Source organism: Tympanuchus pallidicinctus, unplaced genomic scaffold, assembly GCF_026119805.1.
Source record: "Tympanuchus pallidicinctus isolate F22 unplaced genomic scaffold, pur_lepc_1.0 scaffold7, whole genome shotgun sequence".
Taxonomy (NCBI): Eukaryota; Metazoa; Chordata; class Aves; order Galliformes; family Phasianidae; genus Tympanuchus; species Tympanuchus pallidicinctus.
This window is the reverse complement of record NW_026294791.1, coordinates 4237336-4262823: the sequence shown is the minus strand read 5'-3', so window position 1 is coordinate 4262823 and position 25488 is coordinate 4237336. Positions and strand designations below refer to the sequence as shown.

The 25488-nt window shown below is 43.8% G+C and overlaps 1 long non-coding RNA gene across 1 annotated transcript in view; it reads left to right on the top strand.

Moving 5' to 3' along the window:
* Window positions 1-21736: 21736 nt before the first annotated feature.
* LOC128072454 (uncharacterized) overlaps window positions 21737-25488 on the top strand; it is a 35425-nt gene continuing 31673 nt past the window's right edge. Inside the window, exon 1 of the long non-coding RNA XR_008202258.1 lies at window positions 21737-22507. This is a non-coding gene — a long non-coding RNA (uncharacterized LOC128072454). The remainder of the gene's footprint in view (window positions 22508-25488) is intronic.

The following is a 25488-nucleotide window of genomic DNA, read 5'->3' as shown; positions in this document are numbered from 1 at the left end:
TGTATTGCATATTGCAATGCAATTTGTATTACATTAGCTTGTAATTGTGGCCTGGCCCCACATTTGGTGCTCCATCTGTATTTAAAGTCAGCTTCACTCTGAAAAATAAGCAGTATCAATGGGAAAACAGCTGAAACAGTTTTCTCCAGGTTGCACAGTGAGGACATGGGGATAATACAGAGCCTGGGCTTTTGAGCATCCCCCTGGTGCAGCTCTGGCTGTGCAAGGCCAGGAGCATGTAGTAAAAGCTCTGATGGCCTCATCTTGCTGGTGGCTGGAATTATAACAATGCAGTGTACAAATGCAGACACAACAAGGACAGAGGGACAAGATGGAGGCAAAGCATCCATCTCAGAGAAGCACACAGCACAGGAAAGCAAAAGATGGATGCATTGCTTAAATAGCCATTAGGTTACGCCATGCCCTGAAGAGTCCCAGGTGCCCAGCACCATGGAGGCATGCAAAGATGCTCATTGAGGAAAGCAGCTTGCACCCTCAGCTTGCTCGTTATCCTTCACATTCCCATTGCATTCACAAAGCTCATTGAGGAATGGTGAATTAAGGAGTGGGGAAAGATGACTGTGCCAACATATGTTATTTATATGACGTAAGTCATCACCATCGGGGCTGCTGCAAAGGAGACAGCAGCTGGGAAGCCGTGGGAGGGGTGGAGAGCAAATGGCAATTGTGGCACTTGCAGCAGCAGCAGGCTCCCAGTAGCCCAGAGAGATAAATCTTCTGCAGCCTGCTCCTCCTTGAGGCAACGGCATCCTGCATCCCAGTGCCAGAGCAAAATATGTCGCTTTAGAAGCTCCCACCCTTCTGCCTGCTCCAACAAACATCCTTTCAGGATCTCCGGTGAATAAGGAACTGTTTGACATACAGCTTCCCTGAGGCTGAGCCCAGCCCTGAGAGCGCCTGCTTGTCTCTCCAGAGCTGTGTAAACACACACAGCACAATCTGGAGCTTTTTTTTTTTTCTTTTTTTTTCTCTTGAACAGCAGTGTAATTGCTTCTTCAAAGGACAAACTCCTCATGTCAAGCTGCCACTCAAGAGGGGAGGGTTTCAGGATAGGTGCTCCCCATGGTTCCCAGGGCTGGATGGATGCTGTTGTCCTCCAGGTGCTGGAGCAGGGCACAGCCTCACACCCAAGAAGAAGCCTCCTTGCTATGCCAGCTCTCTCTCAGCTGCCCCTTGCCCTTCTTGGAAGGCTTGTTGGCATCGCACTTGAGTGCGAGAAGGATGAAGTTTGTATTCTGGTGATGGAGCAGAGCTGAAAGCACTGCTCTTGGCACATTCTCTTATGGAACAGGCTGCCCAGAGAAGCTGTGGGTGCCACATCCTTGGAGACCTTCAGTGCTAGGTTAGACGGGGTCCTGGGCAGCCAGATCTGGTGGGTGCCAACCAACCCACAGCAGGAGTTGGAGCTCAGTGATCTTTAAGATCTATGATTCCATAATTCTCTATGAACTTGTGATGCTGGGAGCTGTTCCCAGGACAAAGTAAGATTGCTTTTAACCAGAATTGGTGTGAATGGAGGTATATCATGGCCTGGCTTTCTGGTAGTGCTGATCAGGGGCTGGTCAGTTGTTGGTCAGTGCAGCTGAGTGTTACGAATCCAATTCACCTCCCTGAGCATCTGTCCCTCTGTCCAGAATCAAAAGCAATGCAATGACATTGGCCTTGTGCTGCCACATGGGTAATATCTTGATTAAGCAATACATTTTCTGCTAGAAACCAATTGTCATGTTCATGTTATGCAGGGTGAACACTATCGCACTGCAAGGTAGCAGAAAGAGATTCAATATTGGAGCCAAATCAGTTACAGACTTATTCCATAAACTTCTCACAGTGTCATTGTATTTTTTCCTCCTTTGATGAATAGATTTTCCCGAGTATGACAGATTTATTTTTTTTTTGTGGCAGGTATTTTTTCTCTCACTACACTTCATGCCAGTTTTCCATTAAATCTTAAGGAACAAGATGAGGTGAGAAGTAGGTTTGTTTGTAGCTGCAGTTTGATTTAGCTGTGTGTAGTTCATAGTTGAGCACTTTTCTTTTCTTTTTTTTTTTAAACAACACATGGACTCTGTTTCCAAAGCTTTTGTGTGGCTGTTTGGAAATACTGATGTTTTTAGGAGAGGGGAGGAAAATTGTAGGATCTGCAAATGGCATTAAAAAAAATTAAAAAAAAATTTTAAAAGCCTGTTTTAAGCATCACCTTCAGATTGGAGATTTTCTAAAAGATTGTGGAATATTTATATATAGTTAAAAGGGACTTTTTTTTTTTTTTCTTTTTCATAGAGACCTGTGGAATATATATGCACTACCAAGAGGAATTTCATTCCATGTATAAAGGCAAGCCTTAGGTTTCCTTACATTTCTTCAGAGATTTCCAAACCTATAAATGCTGTAAATATGATCAGACATTGCTCTTTATGAATTCTGTTAAACTGACACTTTTTTTTTTAAAGGATATGGTCCGTGGTTTATTTTGCTTGACCCATATTTGATATTTAAGGAAATTAAATAGATCTCACGCTTAGTCTCCCAAAATATTATGTGGAGTCCATTAAGACGTGTTAACATTAATGAAAGCTTGGTGGTGAACATATAAATAGCACAGCTGACGGGCTGGTCTGTTCACCTAGAACTGAGCTCTCCCTGCTGTAAAATGTGCGGAGTGGATTCGCAGAGATAAGAAGCAATTGCTCTTCAGTTGTTTTTGTGCTATGGGCTCTCTGGTTATGCAATGGCTACCAGTGTGGTACTCCATCATTGTAGCCAGAGTGCTACAGTTCTTATAGATTCCTGGTGTTTCCCCTTCCAGGCCCAGGAGGAAGCAGCAGTTCTCTGCCTGCTCGCTTGCACAGCAGTGTCTTACAACAATCATGGCTTGGAGCCACTTGTGGTGGGTAGTCTTCACCAACAAACATAGTGCATGATGTACTAAGTTACAGGGAAAAAAATGATAAATCTTAAGCTTTTGAATGTCCCAAGCCAGGTACTTCTATCCTGTTATTCACTATCTATTCAATTTTCCCTTATTATTATACTTCCTAATTTCTTTTTCCCCTCAGATGGCAGCTGTCCATGCCCACCTCCACTGATGTCTATGGAGCTGTGGTGCAACACCATGGTTCTCTGATGGCAAGTTCATTACCCGTTGGCTTACGCCTGCTTTCAGAAGCACAAATTGCATTCAAATCTGCCCCTTTGCTTTTTTTTGCTGTATAACAAAAAGTATAGCACCATTAAGCAAGTTTGTGCTTAAATGAGTGCTACAAGTGTTATGCTGAGAGCACTGAAGGTTGCTGAAGGCACCTCTTATCACCAATCTCTTATCACCAATCTCTTTGTATCACTTGGGGAAGGCTTGCAGGTGTTTTGCATCCCTCACTGCTGCTCTCTCCATCCCCACAAGGAACCTCCCTCCTTCTCCTGGAGGCACTGAGCGTCTATTGCTCACAGACAGGCGTGCTTGCAGTATAGAGGTGGTGGGGGAGCTGAGGCCAAAGTTTTGATTGAATATCCAGATAATATCTCCAACTGGAACCTCCTTCCCATTAGGAAGCTGCTACAAAGATTAAAACCTTAAATGTGATCTCACATGAGGTCAGAAAATTGATTCCTCCCTCCTTCAAAAATAAAAATCACATCCCGCAGAGAAATAGACAGACACGATGTGGGAGCTTTCTATAGGAAATGTCAACAGACCTCAAGCATGTGTACCCCCTGCAAAGGTGGCGTTCATCAAAAAACATTTTTTTTACCACCAGACCTCATCCCAATTAAACCTGGAGATTTTTTTTCCATTAGCCTTTACCAGAAAGCATCAAACACTGGTTCCAAACTCCACTGACATCATAGGGATGCTTTCCAAGGGCTAATGGGCTTTGGGATCAGGCTGCTGGGTTTTATTCCAAGCTTTCACAACAGTGAGCTTAAGCTGGGCTGAGAAGATTTTCCTACATTACCTTCTTCTGGGACAAAATTCCTCCCCCATGCAGTGGGCCTGAAGGGAAGCCTCTATAAATCCCGTTGACCACTTGGAAGGGCATGGGATTATCAGCACAATCAAGGGGAGGGATGCCCATACCAATGCTTTTGCTTCTCTAGCTGAGATGAGGAGACAGAGGAGACAAAGTTGCCCAAATAGAGCTGAGAGATTTGCAAGGGATGGAGCAGGGAGAGCCCACAGAGCAGAGACCCCAGAGGGTCCACACTCTGCTCAGCAGCTTTGCTGGGCTGCATCAAAGAGGCTGTGCAAGAAGGGTGGCTCTGAATATTTCTGTGCCTTCCTTTTGGTGGTATTCATCCATCCAGAGTTAGACATTAATTAATCTCTGCCTAATTGACCAGAAGGCCTCAGATCCATGGTATGTGAATATGATCTTAATTAGCTCACTTCAGGTTACGCATTGATTTTCTGCCTCTTGCCTTTTGGAGCTGTGGAGCAGCTTGTTTTTGAGGAGAACATAAAAGAGAGAAGGGCGGGGGGAGGGTGTTAGTTACAGCCATAAATTTTACAGTTAATTGGAAACCACATTAAATGGCAACATCAGTTTATAGATCAACTCTGCAACTTCTTGGTCGTTAAAGTGGTGGTTGTAGGTTATTGTGTTGTAGCCTTGTAAAATATGGGCACCGTATTTGCTGGGGGAGAACTTAAAAAGAGCAGTAAAATCTGCAGTGTCTTTGATTTCTTGTTTTGCTTATGTTACAGCCGGCAGTGTGGGACAATGTGTGTGTGCATCTTTCTGGGGTGGGAGCATTTTCAAGGCTCCATAGGGGAAACCTGATGGGTAATTCTGATCCAAGGAGCCCTCTGGAGAGATGGGACTCACCCTATGTCACTCCTTGCCCGCTCCATCCAAGCAGGATGTGGCCAGACCACCTTATTTGCAGTGCCTCCAAAGACAGTAACTACCAGTGCCACCCCATGCATCAGCTCTGTCTGTTCTCATAGAATCTTAGAATCTTTAAGTCTGGAAAAGACCACTAAGATTATCTTGTCCACCAACAACCCATCCCCACCATGCCCATTAAATCATATCCCTCGGTGCAAAATCTGCCCTTTACTTGAACATCTCCAGGACCCTCTGTCAGGACCTTCAGAGCCACAGAACATCCAGGCTCAGCCAAGCACAAGGGCAAGATTCAAGTGCAAAAATCGAACTCAGAAGCAATATGAAGTGGCATCTCTTCCCAGACAGTGCCTAATCTTTGCCTGTCTTCTGAAAACATAAGCATTTATTCTGCACTGTGAGGATCTTCTTTTGAAGGTTTGGCTCCACTGGAGGTGCTGAGCTTGTTGGAAAATTCCAGCCATGATATGCTGCCCAATGACCAATGAATTTTGCACTGATGTTTTTCTTCCTAATCAGAGAGAGAGGGAGCCATTTGTGGGACTGATGTGATGTTTGCAGCAGAAATTAGGGTTAATAACAGCTCTTTAGGCTACATGTGTCATGAAGCCTCTTCTAACTGAGGAACAATAAGCATTGCTTCACTATGGAGCTGCATGGTCACAAAGCTTTTCTTAAAAAAAAAAAATGGGAGTAGACAAATGGAATTCTTTCAGAAATATGATAATGAATACTGGAAAGCTAATTGTACAAGGTGAAATGCTTTATGCAATGTTACTGCTCATCATGCTTCACAGCATCTTTCTGGATACAACTGCACTCACTTTGTGGAGGATGGCAATGAGATGGGATAAATCCCGTGGCTATCATGAGCCATGGTGGCAATGGTGCAGGTGCAGAAAGGAAGGTGGACACAACCCCCTCTGGTTGGTTGTAGATGAAGGCCTTACTGTGTGTGGCTGTGGGGATGCTGATTGCCTTCTTTCCTCCCTAAAACCCCTGGTTGAATTCCTACTGCCAGAAGAGCTGTTCTGCATGGAGCCCAGTTGGGTGGTGATGGCAGTCACGAGAACAAGGCTATCAGACTTCATTTGTTGAGTTGATGTGATTGACCTTTCCACTCGCTTTCTCTGAGAGGGAAAAACATCAACATTCTGGGCATGTTATGGGCTGCTTCTGCAGGACTCACAAGGCCACACGTGAGACCTCACTGCACTCTTAGCTTGAAAGCCAGAAGAGCAGCAGAGAGCTTTCAAGGACATGTGAAGGGCCTCTTCTGTCTCTATCCTGTGAACAGCAAGAGCTTCTATTGCCTGCTTTTCAGACAGTGCTGTAGTCTTGTGAATGCTAAATCCACTTAAAAAATAGCATGAAGACAATTGGGCAAGAGTGATCAAACACGTTCATAAACCTGTTATGTTTATTTGGTTACTTCCTAATGGAGAGGATTGTAACAGCTCTTAGTAATGTGGCCTTGGAGTTGCATAGCTTGCTACTCTGTGATAATTTCCTTAAGAAAGAAAGAAAAAAGAAGCTGCTGTTCATCTATTACAACGGGAAAGGGCATTGCCTCTCTGCTTAAAATGTTTGCACTAACAAAATAGACAGTTCTGCAGAGGGACAAAGATATTTTCATGATGTTTTGCTCGGGTTTTTGTTTTTCATTTTATTCTATTCTGGGGGAGCTCTTCTTGTTTAAAGGCAGGCTTTAAGACAATATCTTCCACCAGGCTGAATCCCACTTTTGACACAAAGTGCTCTAGCCACTCCCAGATGTCCATGCAAGAGCAACTACTGGTTTCTATAAGATGTCATGGCCAGATCGAGGTCCTGGGGAACCTCATGGTGTGGCATGTTGTTAGTGCTTTGATACTGAGCAGGGGACCACTGGGGACCTTCTGACCTTCTGTCCAGGGATAGAGATGAAAGACGAGGCTTATCTCGTCCAGGCAATGGGTATAAGCCAATGTGTACTGTGCTCCCCTGTTGCAAGGAAACTCATTCATGAATTGGCCTTTGGAGGCAAAAAGCCTCAGTATCTCTTTGATAACAAATGCTTAGAACTGCCTGGATAGTTGAATTTTGTCATTATTTTGGTGTTATTCTCCTTACTGCCCCATTTTTAAAAATGAAGACTTTGTCAGGAAAATGTAACACACCCCTGAAAGGACGTTATTTTTATTATAAAATTTCCTATGTCCCCAGCTAGAAATTCAAATCAGAGATAAAATCTGACACATCCTCACCAGTTGTTTCTTTGCTAAGAGGAAGAGAGGGGTCATTCAGCCCTGGGTCTGACGTACAGGATATCACTTGTGCCATCATCCCTGATAACTTCAACTTGAACTTGTCCACTTTTGTAAATGAGGCTGTTTTATAGCCTTGCAGGAAAGACTTGGAGCTTTGTATGCTGTTCTGTGTGATGACAGTCTGCCCTGTTGTAATGGTGTTTAGCACCAGGGAGCCAACTTGATGAGGTGTGAGATATCCTTGCTGTGCTCAAAGCACATTTCAGGTGTGGCATCATATGATAGAAGGAGTCCAGTGGGCCTGGGGAGAAATGTGTAGTTAGTCCTGATCTCTAGTATTGAAAAAGTCCTTCTAAACCCTTAAAGAAAGCTGAGAAGTCAGACACTCGATTTTTCTTTCCTATTAAAATCATCATAAATTTAAACAAAACAAAACAACCACCCTATATACAACAATTGCTTCTAAAGTCTAAGGCAGAGCTGTCCAAGCCCCAGTTTCTTGGGATTTTCATGTGGTTCCTCCAACAGATTCAGCTATACTCAGACTATTTATGTCTCCTCACAGCTCAGTGATAAAATGTAGGCCTGTGGCCATCAGCAGCAGAAGTTCCTGCAAAGAAGAAAGCAGAAATTAGCATGGATAATTCAAACCACACTGCCAAATTGAATGGCTGGTTGTGAGCCCAGCCTGGATCTGGATTGCAGGCAGGGCCATCCATCATTGGAACTAGGTTGCCTGGTCCACCAGCAGGTTTACTACAGTAAAAAACAGTGATGTCTTCCCTCTACACTGACACAGCCATGGCACAGGTGATATTATATGCAGCCATCATCAGGTAGTGATGATGAAGAAATGAATGAATGAATGAAGAAATCAAATTTCCTCCCAACCTCCAGCCCACGTCTCATGGCACACATGAGGATCACTCACTTCTGCCAGCTCAGTGGAGTTTTAGTAATGCACGACTGCAGGATTTCAGAGGTTAAGGCAGTTTATAGATGCTGGCTCCAACAAAGCCTTTTGTATTAGTCAGAGAAGAAAAGCATTATTCTCACCAGCCACTCCAATTTCTGTTTGTTTGTTTGTTTTTAATTTTGTATGTAACATGTAATTTGACATTGCACCATTGCCAAACAAAGCTCTTTCAACCTTTGTTTACAGAAGATGTGCTTGGCTGGATTTGTGAACCTTCAGATGGCAGAGGAGAAAAATAGTTGAGACAACTGGAAAAGGCAGAGATTAGTTTTCATTCTTAAGGTGACCTAGAGCCCTGTTTGAAGACTCAGGGCCATTTTGCATCTGATGTTGCTGCACTGGGACCATTCCAAAGCTGCATTTTGAAGCAGAAATGAACTTCTTGGTTGAGGCAGGGCAAGACTGATGTTCAGGAACCATGAGTGGGATAGGAATGGAGAGCAGTGAGTAATACCAAAAGTGTCATCTCATGGCCCATAGCTCCTGCAACTAGGTGTGCTGGGTGCCGATTCATGACGCTTCTGCAAAAATTGTGGAGTGCAGAGATGCATCCACTGAAAATAGGATCACAGCGCCAAACTTTTTGCCTTGCACACATTTCCTGCCCATCTCACCACAGTGCATCCTTCTACAGCTGAAATGTGCTTGTGTTTGTAATTGTTTGGGTTTCTTAAAGGATGCACCAGCACACAGACACGGGTGCCTGTTAGCAGCCTGATAGGTTGCACACCTGCTGCTGCAGAGCCAGGAGCTTGGCACTTACATTTTGGGACCATACTTGGTGGTTAACAGCAGAAGACATTGTCCAGCACTCCATCCTTGTGCACCACTGTTGCATATGTAGCTGTCAGCTTGGGTATTCTGTGCACTTACTTTACAGGGAAATTGTGTTCTGAATTCTATGAGTGAGGAGAAAAATCATCTGTATGTTCCTGGCAGGATTCTACATCTTAGCTCCTTCTTTCGACTCCATTTTTTTGCCTGTCTTTCATTTGCCCCTTTCAAACAGGAATGCATCCAGGGTCATTTGATACTGGTTTGTGTGTCTTGTATCGGAAAGATTAATTGTTCTGAAATGTTCTGTTTGTAATAAAACTCCCTTGCAGTACTTGGGCTATATCAAGGGGGCTTAGAGTTGGCACAGATCAGTTATTCCCACTTTTGAGGACTATTATATAACACTAGAGCAATACAAAGGAAGCCCATAACACCTCTGTGCTTAGTATTCATTACATACATGCTTATTATATAGGTATGCATGAGATAAAGACAGAGATAGATTTGCTCAGCACAGTGTTTAAGCTGTGCCAAAGAAGCAAAAATTCCATCCCCAGAGTCTAACAATGAAGGCAAATAGGATCTAGCAGTGAAATCACAGATTATGATCACAGCTAAATGGCTTCTTTGAGCAAGGAGATGAGTTGGCGTATTTGCCCTGGGAGGCTGCCTCTGACATGCATGACATTATAAATAAAGAGGCATGAGCCAGATGCCAAGGATGTGAGCCAAAGCTGATAAAATGAGTGGGAGTATTCAATTTCAATAGGTTCTGAGCAGGTCTGCCATGCTGAGAGTTGTCCAAAAGGAGCTGCTGCAGCCGGGCATCCCCCATCTCCCTTGGATGCTGCTGTGATGTCAATGCCATAAGGCTTGGATACTTCACTCCTTGCCCTTAGCATCCCTCACCATCCCCATAAGGCAGCACTGCCATTTCTGCTAACAGGTAGCACAGGTGTAGCAGGACAGCTTCTTAAGTCACCTCCATCTCTGATGCAAAGACAGTTGGATTAGCAGCAGTTTCAAATGCCTGACGGGTCCAGAAGGAACCTGTCTGTTAGAACCATCTCTGCTCAGTGTAGCTGGGAGAAAGTGAGGCAGTGAGTTCGTGATATCTGCACTTGTGCTGTAAGCCCTAATTGTACATCATGAATATCTGAGGATCACTTCTTCTCAAAATGTAAACCAGACCACACCTAGCAAAGGCATAAAAATACTCTTTGGCACTCATCAGGTAGCAGATTAAATTAACCAGACCCAGCCTGAAATCTAGTTGTCTCCACCCACTTGCTCCACAGCAAGCTGGTGAGATATTAGATAAATTTATTTCAGAAATAAATTAATTCTCGTTAGGGATTTTCTAACAAGTTCCTTCCATTAGAAAGACACACAGGGGCTCTCTTTGTTAAAGACTGCAGCTCTTGTCTTGTGGGAATAGGTGGCGTTCCTTTCCTTACTCATGTGTGGAGGTTTCCAGCCAAGAACGGGGACACAATTAGCCAAAGAGAGGAGTCCACCCAACTGAACTAATGTCATGTCACTGGAAACAGTGGAAAATGTTCTGTTAATGCTCTAGTTGGCTGCGTGTTCTCCAGAAGCAGTGCATTTTTCAGAGGATGTTCCCATTAACAAAGATCCCATTAACCCATCTTCTCTTCTGGTCCCACCTTTTCCATTTCTGTCATGTTCCCCAGTCCCCAGAGCGCAGGCTCCAGGAGTTAGAAAGATGAGTAACAGTATATCTTCACTTCTGGAAAAAAAATTAAATCCTTATGGCCACTGCAAGAGGAGTTCTGCTGCCTCCAGCATGCTGGGGGGTTTTCTGAGGAGATAGCATCAGCCCTAAAGCTGATCAGGCTTTCCCCTAGCCAGCAGAGCTCCTTGCATGTTTATGTAATTATGGGCAGAGGTTATACTCCCAACTCCTTGTGCCACATTTGCTCTTCAAATTAAAACACTCTGTTGTCATTTGGTTGGTTGGTTCTTTTTTTCCTTTGCACTACAGGGTGGATGTCGCACTGAGTGACATGGGTTCAAGCAGTCACAGGTGTGGGTTGATGTTTGGACTGGGTGACTGTAGTGGTCTTTTCCAACCTCAATGGTTCATCTCTTCAATGTGTTTCTAGGTACTGTGTCCTCAGATTTCATTTCACTAGGTTGGAGGTACCGAAGGCTTTCAGTTTCCTCTATGAGAAGCCACCTATTGCCTGGTGGTTCCAATTGCCCTTTTCTTGCATTTCTTCTGGGATTTTCCTGACCTGGAGGCTGCACTGAAAAGCACACAGGGTCCCCAGTGATCCTCTAACACCTATTGAAAAGGCTTCCCCTCCTCCCTAAGTCCTGCCAGGATCCAGTCTGCCTTTCTTATGATCTCATGTTGGTGTCGGTTCATCCTGTGATTGATTAGCACAGCTGGATCTTTCCTTTTTCATCTCCCTCAGGAGATGGACCGGACCAGACTGCCCAACTCTATTGGGCTCCACTCTTGGCAATCCAACACCTTTGGAAATGTGGCACGACTGTTGGCTGCTCCACAGCCCAGGGAGCAGGAGAGTGGGGTTTCCCAGGACCAGCAGAAACTCAGAACTCTTCCCACGTCTCCTAAAAGCTCCCTGGAGCAGATGCAGCTCTGGGAAACAGCTGAGTGCAACGAATCTCAAGTCTTCCACAAAACGCCATTTGGTCAGAGCATGATCATCCAGCTGCACTCAGGACACAGCTTGCTGCTTTTATGGCTGCACATATATCTTTTAGGACTAGAAATCAGCATTGTTTTTGTCTTTATGTGTAATGTTTGACATATGATGTAAATTTACTTTTACAGCATACAGACATAAAAGCTACCGTGACTTGGACTTAGGATTTATTGATTGTAGAAAACCGACTACCAGGTTTGTCGATTAACATTCTGCTGCACCACGGGAAAAAAAAGAATCAAAATATGCAAGAGCAAATTTTGCACTTCATAAACGTTATTCAGTCTTTCAAAATCTTACCTCTGTAACTGAGTAATGAGGTTTAACACGACTCTCTTGTAATTCGTAAGATGCTAAGCCTGGCAGTTCTTGCTGTGGGCAGATGGGTTTGTTTTGCTGAGAACCCTCATCGTGGGCATTTAATGGCATCTGTTTTGTTCAAAGTAGAGATATTGGGCACAACTCTCTTCTTTCTTTATTCTTTTTTGTTGTTGCTGTTGGTCTTTGGCTCAACCTACTGAGCTCTTCTAGCAAAACTTTTAAACTGTGCTTTACATGTTACAGAACTATATAACTGACAGAATGTGGTCCCTAGTTACCATGGCTGGGTTCATGCAAGATTTTCTAGCCTGGCTTTATAATTCAAACCATTTTCATACTGCAAATGCATAAATAAGGAAGCTGAAGCTATTGGGTGAGCTTGCATGCAGCTGAGTGAATGTATTTTGCTTAAAAGTATCATTAAAGCAATTTCCCATAATGTCTGGCAGGGAGTATGTTTCAATTAATGATTTTATTAAAAAGCGAATGAAGGGCCAAAGGTTGCTTTCCTACAGTCCTTAATTTCCTGTTCCAGTTCCAAATGCTGTGTGCAGAGGTTGCTTGGAGCAGGAGACATGGAGCTCCCTGCAGGATCAGCCCCAGCGCGACGCTCAGAGCTTCACGGCTGTTCTCACGGTGCAACTGAGCATCAGCAAACACAATGGCAAAAGCAGATAGCTAGCAACTGCAGGCACAAGCTACAGGGCTGGGGAAATGTGCTATAGACTCAAAAGCATTTTCTGTTTCAGACCTGGGATTTGATTTTCCTCTTCTTGGTGTTTAACTTGTAGCTCCAAGGAGAGCAACACAGAAAAGTGGGTCCTGAATTGTAGGCACATAGAATTGCAGAAGAGCTTGGGTTGGAAGGGACCTTAAAACCCATCCAGTTCCAACCCCATGCCATTGGCTGGCTGCCCCACACCAGCTCAAGCGGCCCTGAGCCCCATCCATGGCCTTGGATACCTCCATGGATGGAGCAAAGCAACCACGCTTGTCTGGGCAGTAGTGCCATGGCCTCACCACTAATAAAGGCACATTAGCCTTTGGTATGGAAAGGCTAGTGACACGAGATCACATTTTTACTGCATCTTTTTGCAGCCTGGTTGGTGTTGGTATAGTCATTAAGGTTTACAGTTTGGTAAGCACGTGCAAGTGCTTCGAGCTGGGGAGCTGCCAGTGGGCCAGCAATAACTGGCTATAAGTTTCTAACTTACTAGATGTTTGAAAAATTATTGAATGGACACTAGTGTAGATATTAATAATCTATTTTTTATTAATAGCTAGTGTGATCTAATAGAGTTTTCTTTAAAATTTAGAACTTTGAGGCATGCATCTTCCCTATCTGTAGACTTCTGAGAAGCTAACGGAGAAGATACAACTGCAGCAGTGATCAAAGAATCATAGAATCATTAAGGTTGGAAAGATCAGTGAGATCATCCAGTCCAACTATCAATCCATGCCCATGTCCCTCTGTGTACATCCACCTTTCTCATGAGCTCCTCCAGGGATGGTGACTCCCCCACCTACTGGGGGTGGTGTTAGGAGCCAAAAGTGTGGAGCTGAGCTTGGATATGTGTCTGTGGTAACCCTGTGCTTGGAAAACCAAACACAAATCCCCTCTTGGTGCGCAGAGGAACTCAGCGTGAGATGCAACCTGCATCTTTGCAGCATTCGTGGGCCTGGCCAACAAATGGCAGTGAGCAACATGTTGGTAAAACTTCAGTCTTTAAAGTTGGGGTTTTGGGGGGTTTTTTGTTTTTTTTTTTTTTGTTTTTAATAAAAGAGCCATAATTTACCCCACTGTGAGAGCTATAAACTGTAATTTAATAATGTGTTTGTAAGGGGATGGCTCTTTAAAATATTTTTTAAAAAAAGGTTTTATTATTAATAAGGAAATGTAGTATATAAAAATATCTAATTGCCAGGAAAACAGCATGATTATGATTTTCAGATATTTAGCATAGGTAAATCACTTTAAGGAAAGGATCTGAGTTTTTATGGTAGACTCTTTTGGTACAAGTCTTTCATTAAGTTTTCTGGGAATACTGTTCACAATCTGTACCACACTTTCAAACAACATTGAACATATGTGCTTTTATCCAGCTCTAATGGTGGATTCACAGATGTAGATTATATTTTTTGCATGCAATATATGCACCTTTCAAGTAAAAAGAGTCTATTTTCCACAGGACACATCTTCATGGTTTGGGCTGTTGCACGCCTAGGTTCAATTCTGATGAACTGACCCCAAAATATCAGTTTTAACATTAGTGTCTGGAGAACCTTTAATGCTCCAGAATCTCAGATCCAGGGCAAGCATAGCTGGGCAAAAACATGCAATTTCTGCTCATTCTTGTTTGCAGTCATCTGCTCTGACACTAAATAGGATTAAGAATCACATAACTGTTTCCAGCTAATAGATTTAGCCTGTGGTTCCGGGGTTATTAATTCCAGATCTGTGCACTACCAGCTTGCCCAGGACTATAAATCTAATGTGGATCAGGCATGGACACATGATTGTGTTTTGTCAAATTAGCCAAGGGACATGATATGGAATTTATACCAGCTTTATACTTCTGTGCTTGCTGCTCCCCTGCTGTGCAAAGGCAGAAGATAGCTGCTCCAACACCAAGCTAGGATAATACTGAGCTGTTGAAAAAAGGCTCCTGTTATATGGGTGTTTTATTATTGTTATTTATTTTATTTTACTTTTCTTGTGACGAATGCAAACCATTAATTAGAGCTTGTCTATGTTCTAGCAGCATGATGCCCATCTGCCACATGCCACCTATCTTACAGTTGGGTGCAAACCACAGCCTTAATTAGAATTAGCATTTGAGCTCCAGTCATGTAGATGCCCTTGGAAAATTTGAGTCTTTCTAGGGAAGTAACTATCATTTCCTTATCACTTGTTATGGGATCAAGAGGTTTTGTTGCTGCTTCATTGCATGCCTTGTGACAGGTCTTTTATCTTGAAAAAGGAGAATGTTACAGAGGACTCTATGCTTGTGTGCTATGAAGTTGAGAAGGCTCAGTTTTCACTGCTTAGCTGTAAAAGCCTAGAAAGGAGGAGGTCACATTTCCTCGTTACTCTGGAGACATGTTAAGTATCAATTCCCAGTGTTGCTGTGGGGCTGGGACTGGAATCTTACCTTGCCAATAAATGGAGCTCTCCTTGGCTCCAAGGCTCCTATATGGCTATGAGAGCATTGGGAAGGAGAGTGTGAATGAAGTAGGATGGCTGTCATATCTGTATTCTTGGCCAAGAAAGAACACGAGGTAACACCTCATGAACAAATCATACTCTTTTTCCCTCCTGCATGGATTTTGCTGTGGTGGGACTTGACTCTTTGGTCTAACTACTGGGATGTGTGCAGAGGTGATCCACAGCCCATCCGCATCCACTGAGGCAGGGGCCAGAGGGGACAGTGTTGGAAGTCACATCTCTTCAGTTTGTGGGTAAACCTCTGCAGAAGAGATCATTTTAGCTTTGGTATTTGGTAAAAAAAAATATAAGAGATCATTAGGGATATCTACTGGAGAGGAGCAGCCACAATAAATAACGTTCCTCCTGGGACTTTTGTAAAGCAGGGAGTCCCACTCTACAAAAAAAAGCTTTGTTTTTTTGCCAAGTCTTTTCAAGAAGACACAAAGCAGATAAATATCTGCTCCAGGGAGGCCAACACAATGTTCTTGAGCTCTTCCATCATTCCCAAACAACACCAATGAGATTTTCACATTAACATGATAGCTCATCCCTCTGAGTTGCTTCTTCTGTGCTCAAATCTCTCCTTTCACCTGCAGGAAAGCCTCTGGACCCAAGGCCTTCTGCTTCATCAGACGTGAAATACATCAGTAACATTTCTGCTTTGGATATTTGGCTGTGTTGGATCCCGGGGAAGGGTGGAATCTGGAGGGCCCTAGATGCTGTGTAAGGCCTGGAGGAGAGGATTGACACTGGGATGTAACTGAAATCAGGCTTTGACCCTTAAGTTGAAAATACAAAGCTAAATTCTACCCTCATTTTCCCTCTCCCCAATCCTCCTTGGTTCCCTACATGGCTGTTCTGTATTATGATCCCTTTAAATAAGCAGCCTGTCATTAGCTTTTATCCCAGTGCTTGCTCAGCCGGACTAAAGTCTAGGTCTCTTTGTTTTTAAGACTTGCATGGTGTGTAAGTGCCAGATGTTTCCCATCTCTTGGCTCTTGGTGAAATAAACACGAACTGCCATAACCTTCACCTTTCAACTCTTACATTACCTATTCCTAAAGTACAAAAAATGGATGTGTGTTTATGCTGTAAGGCTTTGAACTACCTTCCAGGTTTATGTCAAAAGTCCTATTCTCCAGGCAAAGATAACATATGAGAGTGAACCTTGGTGCTGCTATAAAATTCACCTTCTGTACTAATGAAGTGGTAGTCTTCGCAGAGGAAAGTAGTCTGGGGGATTAGGGGCCATGTGAAGCTGGTCGGACTGTCAGGGAACAAATTGAGTTGCTCAGCTCCAGATTTGGCACTCCCAAAAAGGGGAGTCACTCCGTGATGGCAGTCCAGTTATTTTATCTGGAAGTAGTGTAAACGTGCAGAGAATCCGTAGGGATTTATCTTCCATGTCACAGCTCGCTGTGCAGACTACAGTGAGTCCCTTTAATCTACTACAGTTATCTTCACAGCTTTCCCCTCCTACCCAGCCAAATCAAGGCTAATTTGGAGGAGTCAATAACACAGTTTTCATTATTAATAACAGCTCATCTACATTCATCCTGGAGTTCTTTTTCTTCCTCCCCCTCTTTTTCTCTTCATTTTGTAAATTCTTTCTCGAAGGCACTTGAGTGACGCACAGGTCTTTTTCAAGTTCATGCTCACGTGTCCTAAAGGAGAACAGGGAATGTGTTGCCCAGAGATGCAGCTGGGACCAGCTGCATGGTGACACAACCCAGAGCTCTTGTAAGCAACCTCCCCACCTTTGGTGGCTCATGGAGAAGACATACAGTGACTTTTCCTCCTTAACTTGATTCAGGAGCCTTGCGCAACCAAACGAGGAACAAATGGTGCCATTAAGATTGCAAAAGCATTTCAGCTGGAATTTCGGGTGAATTATGCAAATAGGGTTTTAATTTGTGCTAATTCATGTCTTCCCAGAAAAAAAAAAAAATAAAAAAATGGTTTTCCCTTGGGGGTGGCATTTTTTGGTCACAGTCTCAGCTGGAAGGTAAATTAGCAAGAACAGAGTGGTGAAATACCTTAGCTGCTATCCACATGTGCATACTGAAAAGCATGAGTGTTGCTCGCTCTAAATGAACTATGGCCACATGTTTTTCTCACCTAAAGCTTGAACCCATCTTCCCAGGAAACCAGGGCAGTTCTTGCAGAGCGTAATCGTCACTGAACTTTCTTTTGTGTTTTGATATCACCAGAATATCGTCCCCGGTTTTGTTTCAATCCTCAAGCCAAACATTTGGAGGCTGTTTTATGGAGCACCCGTTTTGGAGGGTTCTGTCTTTGGAGATGAGAGAAATGGTTTGAAACCGGAGCCTGAAGGATGCCTGTCTCCAGGCACTGATGTGTCTCTGCAGAGCTGTAGAGTGCCTGGCCTCTTTTATGACCTCTCAGTGCATATTTCCTTAACTAAGCTGACTCAGGATGCTGGGGTCACTGAAACATACGTTATTTCAAAGGCTGGGCTGAAGTGTACATGGCATGATCTTCTGTAAATTCATACTAAACTGCAGATCAAGAGCAGTTGCTGTTATTCCTGAGTGGGAACAAGAAAACAGCACGCTCTGTACCTATTCTATATCCCCCCTTGTATATGCTCAGGCCATTCGTTCATTCAAGCACACATTGCAGGTAAGCTGAAGTAAATGCTGTAGTTTCAGCTCTGGCACATGCCCAGGTTCCTTGCTGAATGACAGCTTCCATCATTTCCTTATCCTTCATCAGTGTCTGGTGCCTTTCTGTCTAAGCTCCCATCTCTGTGTGGGTTTAGACACAACTTGTGTAAGCTAGCCTCAACCCAGTCACAGAATGTTCCAATGTCATTTTAAAATTCCAGAAAAAATTTCATATTGAATTATCCACCTAATACCAACTGGCTCAATTATCCAGCATGGGCCTTTTTAGAGATCTCTGTAATTTTTGAAGTGTATGCGTGCTATGTATGTAGATGTTTAAGTCATCCATTATGAGACTGCATTAATTTAGCTGCATCCTTAAATTCTGATGACTTCCCTCCTGTTGGACAATGCTTTACCTTACTTGCAGTCCCTGCTGAGGCTGAAGTCTTATTTCTGAATCACCTCTCTGTACTTCTGAATACCATGCTTGGCAATTAAGTGCCTAACCAGGTTTTGTTTTAGTTTAGATGACGACTTAGATAGCTTATAGGGAGATGCAGGATGGAGACCTGGACAAGTGTTCAACTTCCCTCCCTTTTGAAAAGCTATTTTTTTTCCTATAAGTGGCATTTCCCATTTATTCAGTTTGTGCCCATTACCTCAGGCTGTTAATGGAGCTGTTAAACAGGATTGGATCTGGTATTAACCCCTGTAACGCACTCCAATGCTCGTGCTGTCCCTGATATCATCGTGGTTACACCTTCTACTCCACTACATCGTCACTCAGCCCAAGCTCTTTGCCCAGGATGCCAGTGATTGCTCTGATAGGATCACAGCAATCCCCAAATCAGACGTTCTAGTGAAATCAACAGTAATTTTGCTCAAATAAAGTGGCATTTAAATTCCTTCCTGGCATCTTCCTAGCATGCTCCAAGAGCACTGTAAAATAAAACACATTCTGTGTATTTTGCTTTTTTTTCTTATTACCTGAAGGCAGTAAATCACGGAGTTACAGATGTTACCTCAGTCAGGAATAAAACCATCACCTTTAGCATTGGTTTCAGTAAAAACACAAACACTTCTGCAGTCGAAAGGCAGAGTTTTATGGCTGCGGTTCTTTGGAACAACTAATAAATATTTGTTTGCCATTTCTCTCTGGAGCAACTGTCTACTCTCTAATTTACACATCACCAAGAGGCCATTTAACTCTTGCCTGTAGGTATAAAACCCTATCCATTACCATGTCACTGAAAACATAAACTATCTGAAGGCTGGGAAATGTTTGGAAGTGAATGGAACAGCTCAGCCCACAGCAGGTCATCGCCAAGCAGAACTCAGCATCCCTCAAGAGCCTTACATTTTCTGATTTAACCTACACGTGGTGTTTTTGCCCTTAAGATTGTGGGCACCAGCTCCTAACTCTCAGCCTGGGAATCAGGTGTCTGCTCTTTCCTGGGTTTATTTATAAATGCACATCTTAGGCTTTTATGTATTTGTGTTTTTTGGAAACCTCAGCTGTTTCCCTGGAGATTTGTGCTTCATCAGTTCCTGTCCCTGGATCCCTGGTTGATAAACTGACTTCTAAAAGCCTGTGAATTAGCTGTCTATGGTTGATTGTTTGTTTTCCTTCCTGTTTGGCTTGAGAAACCTGCTTTCCATAAAAATATCAAGAGAAATGCATCTGAATAATTTATTTTTGTTGTTGATTACAGTTCTTCCTTTGTACCTCTTTATGTTGCTCCTCCCTGCTTATGCCCAGCCCTTGCAACAAAAATTTCTCTATGGATTGAGCAGCAGAGCAAGTGCACTAAGATGTAGAATCATAGAATCTTAAGGTTGGGAAAACATAAGTAGCTTTCCAACCTCAGTGCATCTGTGAGGGCACACAAAATGGGCTCAGGGTGGATCCCAGACCAGGCTGCTCTCATTGATGTCTTAGATGGTCAGATTTTGTAAGAGGTACGAAGAAGAAAGTTCTCACTGTGTCCTTTCACATAAGGTTCACCCAAAAGCCTCCTCCAACTTTGCTAGCATCATCTCCATTAATGCCAATGGCAGCAATCAGTGCAGGTGGTGGAGTCAGTGTCCCTTGGAGGTTTTCAAGAAGTGGTAGATGTGGCACTGAGGGATCTGGCTGTGTGGGCAGGGGGGGGATGGGCTGCGGTTGGACTTGATGATCTTTGTGGCTTTTTCCAACCTTAATGATTCTATGGTTCTATGCCTGAGCTGGAAACAAGTGTTTGGCCACAAGCGAAGATGCAGATAAGCCTGATGCTGTAACATCCTGCCCTAAGAAGCATTTGCCCCAACTGTCTCCTGCTCTGTTGGACTCTAGCCTTTTTTCCAGCTTGGACATTGCAGAGCATTCATGTATTAGTACAGCAACACTTGAAAGGTGACATTATTTATAGCCTCTCATAGTACCTTCCTTGTGCCACTGACTTATGAATATACCTGTAAGCTCACGAGAATGTCTCTTTTTCAAATGTCAAAGTCTGTTTGGGCACAGAAGCCATCTCCCAAGCACCAACATTTTGCAAGCCAACCATCTTCCCCATTGCTGTCCAACAATAGCCCATGAGCTCCAGGTTTGGCTTGCATCCCACCATAGTTTGTCGAAAACACCAACACCAAGCTGGCCATAAAATAAAGAAACATTCGTTATGATTTTTTATAGCTCCCAACTACTGTAAACCATGGACGAATAGAGCTGCAAAGCTGGTCATTAAACTGTCTGCTCTTTCCTGTTTGAACAGGGCCTCTCCAGGGCTTTTGCTGCCTCCACCACCATCGGTCAACATCCAGGAAGGAAGACGTTTCTAAGGAAACCACGGAGGCTTTCCACCAAGGTGGTTGCATGAAAGCGCTGAACTGGTGAGAGTGACAAAAAGCAGTTCATTGGATAATGTAGAAAAAGGTAAAAAGTTATTGCACACAGACTGTTTTTATAATGAGGCCATTCAGGCATAAAATCACTTTAAATAGGTAGTTTGTTTCCACATTGCAGAATTATTTTCGTCCTACTCTTTCAAGGGGCAGTTTATCTAGGCACAGTGGTGCATAAATAATAAATAGCCCTAGGGGCAAGGCATTTTTACTTTTTTTTCCCCTGCTTCGTATCCTGTTGCAGTTGGTCTGGGGCTGCAAAATGAATTTTGTTTTCTAAAATAATATTATTTACTTTGAGTGCAGTCCTCTGCAAGATGCCATGAATTCTCTTCTGCAATTGCAATGTCCCAAACCAGACAGGAGCTTTTCAGTCCAGTCTTTTTGCTAAATGGCTTTTCTGTGGGTTGCAGAGTGGCTTGCTGGGAGGACAGGTACAGTGCCATTAGCTCACAGACCTCCAAGAAAGCCATGTGTGCATCCAGTGTTTGGACCAGGTACTCATATGTGGTGCAAATGGTCTGGGATAAACCCATGGAGACCTGAAACGTAAGTTTGCCATAAAGGTTGCTGGTGTGAGGAGGAGGTAACAGCTGACATACTGAGAATATACTTACACTTACACTTAGAGATTCTCTGGACAAACAAGAAAGGTTCATTTCTTCTGTTTCCTGAGATATTGCACATCTCCTGCAGTAACTGCATCTGTTATTGCAGCCAACAGATCAGAAGGCCATACCAAGATCTGCTTGGAGATCTGGAGTCTTATCCTGACTTCAGGGAGCTTCCAAGCTTTGATCCCATGGTAGTGTCAGAAGGTCTGGAGCAAACCTGCCATCAGCACCCGCTCGGTGGAGCCAATTCAGGATCTGACTCACCAGCCCAAATTGAGATTCCTTGTTTACTTTGGTCATAGATCCCAGCTTTGCTGGTATGCTTGACAGGAAAGTAAGGGGGTGGGGGACCTTTCCCTTTTCACCTCTTCCTTGGATTGCCTTCTGTACATCTGAAAGGATGGACGATGGTTGTGGAAGAGTCAAGAAGACTATATTTGGACATGGGAGACTTCAGGCTCGGTGTGGAGATCCCAGAAGGATGAAACACACTGCAGGTGGGCTCTGGGAGAGGAGCAACAGGGATTTGCAATAGGGAAGGGATTAGGTTCAATGAGCTCTGGTGAACAGCTTCCACCTCCTGTGCTAGAGAGGTCCAGTCATTGTGTCACAAGTGTGGGCCCAAGGGAAATAAATAGAACACGTTAAGGAAGGATCAGCCTGAAAGGATCCAGACATGCAATAAAGTCCCAGGTTGCTGATGGGGGAGGGAATGAAATTCCTGCTCTCCTCAAAGCAGTGAGTGATTAGCTCTAAAAGCCATGTGCCAACGCTCCTCCGGCTGCCGTTGTTCAAGATAAAATAACAGGTCATCTGTTGGAGCAGAGGTCCTTCCAGACTGAGGTCTAATTTCTGTGCTCCGGGGGCTTAAGTGCTGGTTCAAAGGTCACCAAGCAGCACCAGTCACCGAGCAAGGACGAAGCTCATTTTCACTCAAAACAGAGCCTGCAGAGCAGGACTCTGCATGCAGTCAATCACACACAGCTTGGATCTGCACATTCTCAACGGAGAAGGAGATGTTTGGAGATCAATAGTGCAGACGGATGGTGCCAGAGCAGATGCTAGTGCAGAGATAGGGCTTACCTTCCCTCTCATAGCCAAAAAGCTTGAAGCACAGAACTGCTGAATAAATTGTAGGAGCTACAGATAAGCTTGTGGGGAACCTCCATGGATCTGCACACCAAAACTCCATGACTCCATCCAGGAACCACATTATTGCTACGCCAACTGTGCCTTCAGCTGAGTGGTGGATGATCTTCATCCCAACAAAAGATGCTTGTGGGTAAGTGAGGGTTTCACTGTACTCTTCCCTCGCAAATAAATAAATAACTAAAAGCACTTTTTCCCCCCCAAAAAACAGAAACATTCATGTTTGAAAGAACTTTTCCTTTCAGTTCCATGAATCTGGTTTCTTATCACTGGAATAGCAGAAGTTAATAAGGTTAATAGTGTGAAACAGAGTGAAATGAGTAGCAGTAGAAGCACAACCCAGGTCCTGCTGGGTGCCTGGCACGCTGCTGGCCCTACCCCAATTGGGAGGGGGATCAACCTGGCCTGGCAGATAGTAATGGCAAGTGGTCACCATGGAGCCTGGAAAATGGATTTTCTTTTTTGCACAGATAGCATGAGAAAGGGTGCACCTATAATAAGCAATAAGCCTTTCATCTACTAGGTAAGGAGATAGGGAAAACCACCTATTCAACACAGAACTTGTTTTAGAAGGCCAGATACAATGGTACCAGAAACTTTGGAAAAGTAAACTAAAAAAGATGCGCAGGAACTCAAGGCCTTTTTTGGACTAAATGTCAATCCACACGTCAACTGGGTAGTGAACTTCCATCTGGTATGACAAACCAAATATTTGCAATTCCTGCTCGCCCTTGGAAAAGCCATTGCCCTTCCCCAGGAGCAATCCAGAAAACCTAAGAACAAGCTCCAAAAGGTCTGCAACACAAAAGCTCTCAGGGGCTGGTTGTGGTGCTCTGCAAAGCATTCAGGGCTTTTGCATGTTTATTCCTTTTAAGCACTGAGTGGCTTTTCTTTCTCCATGATAAAGTGATCTATTTCACAGCTTTCAGCCCAAAGTGTCAAGCACTCAAGCAGAAATTAGACCTTAACGATTGCTAATATATTTCAGCACCTAAGGAATCTATGCAAGAAGGGCAGGTAAAGGATGGAAACGGTCTGTAGTTAATTCCTGCCCTCCCCTTGCAAGGGTTTGTATCCCCTGCCTCCCAGTCTGTGTTTTTACTGAGTGGCAATTAATTAAAAAGATCAAGATAGAAGAAAGATGGAAACCTTATTACTGGTGTTATATTTCCATTCTAGTTTTGCCCAGGGAAAAATGTTTCCCAGGAGATTAGCTAATAGTTAAGCTATTAAAGGCCTTGAAACTGAAAAGGTTATTTGCAAGGTCAGGCAACTTGACTAAGCTCGTAGTTTCAAAATTATCCTGGGTTCCTTTACTAATTCATCGATCAAAATGACACGTTTTAAATTACAGATGAAAATGCAACAGATTTAAGTTCCCATCATGTAACCCCTGCATGAAAACTACACATTACAAGCTTCTAACCATAGTAATTTTTAAGCGAGAAGGGAACATTTGTTCTTATTATGAAGTGCTGATTTACTACAAATTCACAAGAAGCTGAACAAGCCTTCACACTGAAAACACACCGTCTCCCCAGCCACTCTCAGATGCAGTTAATGCAGTATTATTGTTCCATTAGCTTTAGTCATCTTTTTCATTCCTAGTTTAAAGGAAGGGATGCACTTCCATGAGGTGGGAAGCAAATAGAGAGATGTACAGAGCGGCTTTTCTCATGGATTCACTTCAACACTCTTTGTGGGAAGCCAAGACATCTGCAGGACATACAGATGGACTTCTATACAATAAGAATGATAGAGCACTGGAACAGGTTGCCCAGTGAGGTGGTGAAGTCTCCTTCTATGGAAATATTCAAGACCTGGCTAGACGCCTACCTGTGCAACCTGTTGTAGGGTACCTGCTTTAGCAGGGGGGTTGGACTCAATGTTCTCTTGAGCTCCCTTCCAACCCCTGTGATTCTGTGAGCTCCTGGGACCTGTCTGTCCTTCTAGGGTGGTCATAGGGGGTTTGGGGCCGGCTCAGTCGTTCAGCTGTGGCTCTGTTCTGATATTAAATATAATGCCAGGGCTGCCATCTGGGAATGATTCCAGACTGGGCACTACAGGTAGTTGCCTTTGAAACATCATGCTTTGGAAAGGCAAGTCAGGTGCAAAGGGTAACTGTCTGTTTTTCTCAGGAAGAACACCTCGGGAAGGGTTGAATGAACCCACATTAATACATCCAGCCAGGAGTGGAACATCCAAAAGAAATCCATGTTATGTTTGAGATGGGGTCAGAGTGGAGGTTGTGACCGGGGCTTTTGCATCCCATGCACAATCCTAGAATCTCACAAGAGCCACATCACCCCAGAGCTGTGCTATCATGGCAGAGGCAGTGGGGCTGGTTTTCTTTCCATCTGGCCGCTCTGCATCCTCCAGCAAAGGAGTCAGCACTTGCGGCCGCAGCTGTAGCAAAACCCATATGCTGAAGTTTGGATCATTTTCTTTCCCATCCCAGGCATCTGGATTTGTGGCTTGTTCAGCTAATCGCCTTGCTGGCAGGGCTGCACACAGCTAAATAGCCATGGGGAGGCTCAGGGAGGAGCTCACCTGTCCTGCAGGGCACTTCTTATTCTTTCTCTTCAAAGGATGTGACTCACTGACGTAAATTTCGTAGACAACCAGTGAAAAATGCTACTGGATAATAACGACCTCCTTTCAAAGTCTCTGCCATCGTATGTCCCGCTACTTCAAGAATTGTTCCTGTCAGGATAATGTGTTTATAAGTTGTTGTTTTTTTTTTCTTTTTTTTTTTTTTTTCAATGTGAATCAGTTACGAAATATTCAGGCAGAGGGACATATGGAAATCATATGAGGCTTTACTGTGCTACACTTGAATGTGATCCCTGGAGAGCCAGGACTCAATGCAGGGCTGCCCAGCACCACCAAGAGGGGATGCACGGGAGGAGGGGAACCCGGAACTCCTTAGTCTTTCATTTGTGGGGGATCACTGAGCTATCATGGCTGGCAGAGTGTTTGATGCTGGTCAGAAATCTCCCACTGAACTTTTTCCACAGAGGACGCAGGATTTGGTTACATGAACACCATCTGTGTTTTCGAAGCATTTGTTTTTTCTATCAGAAACATAAAACCCCCACTGGAGAGCAGCCCAGG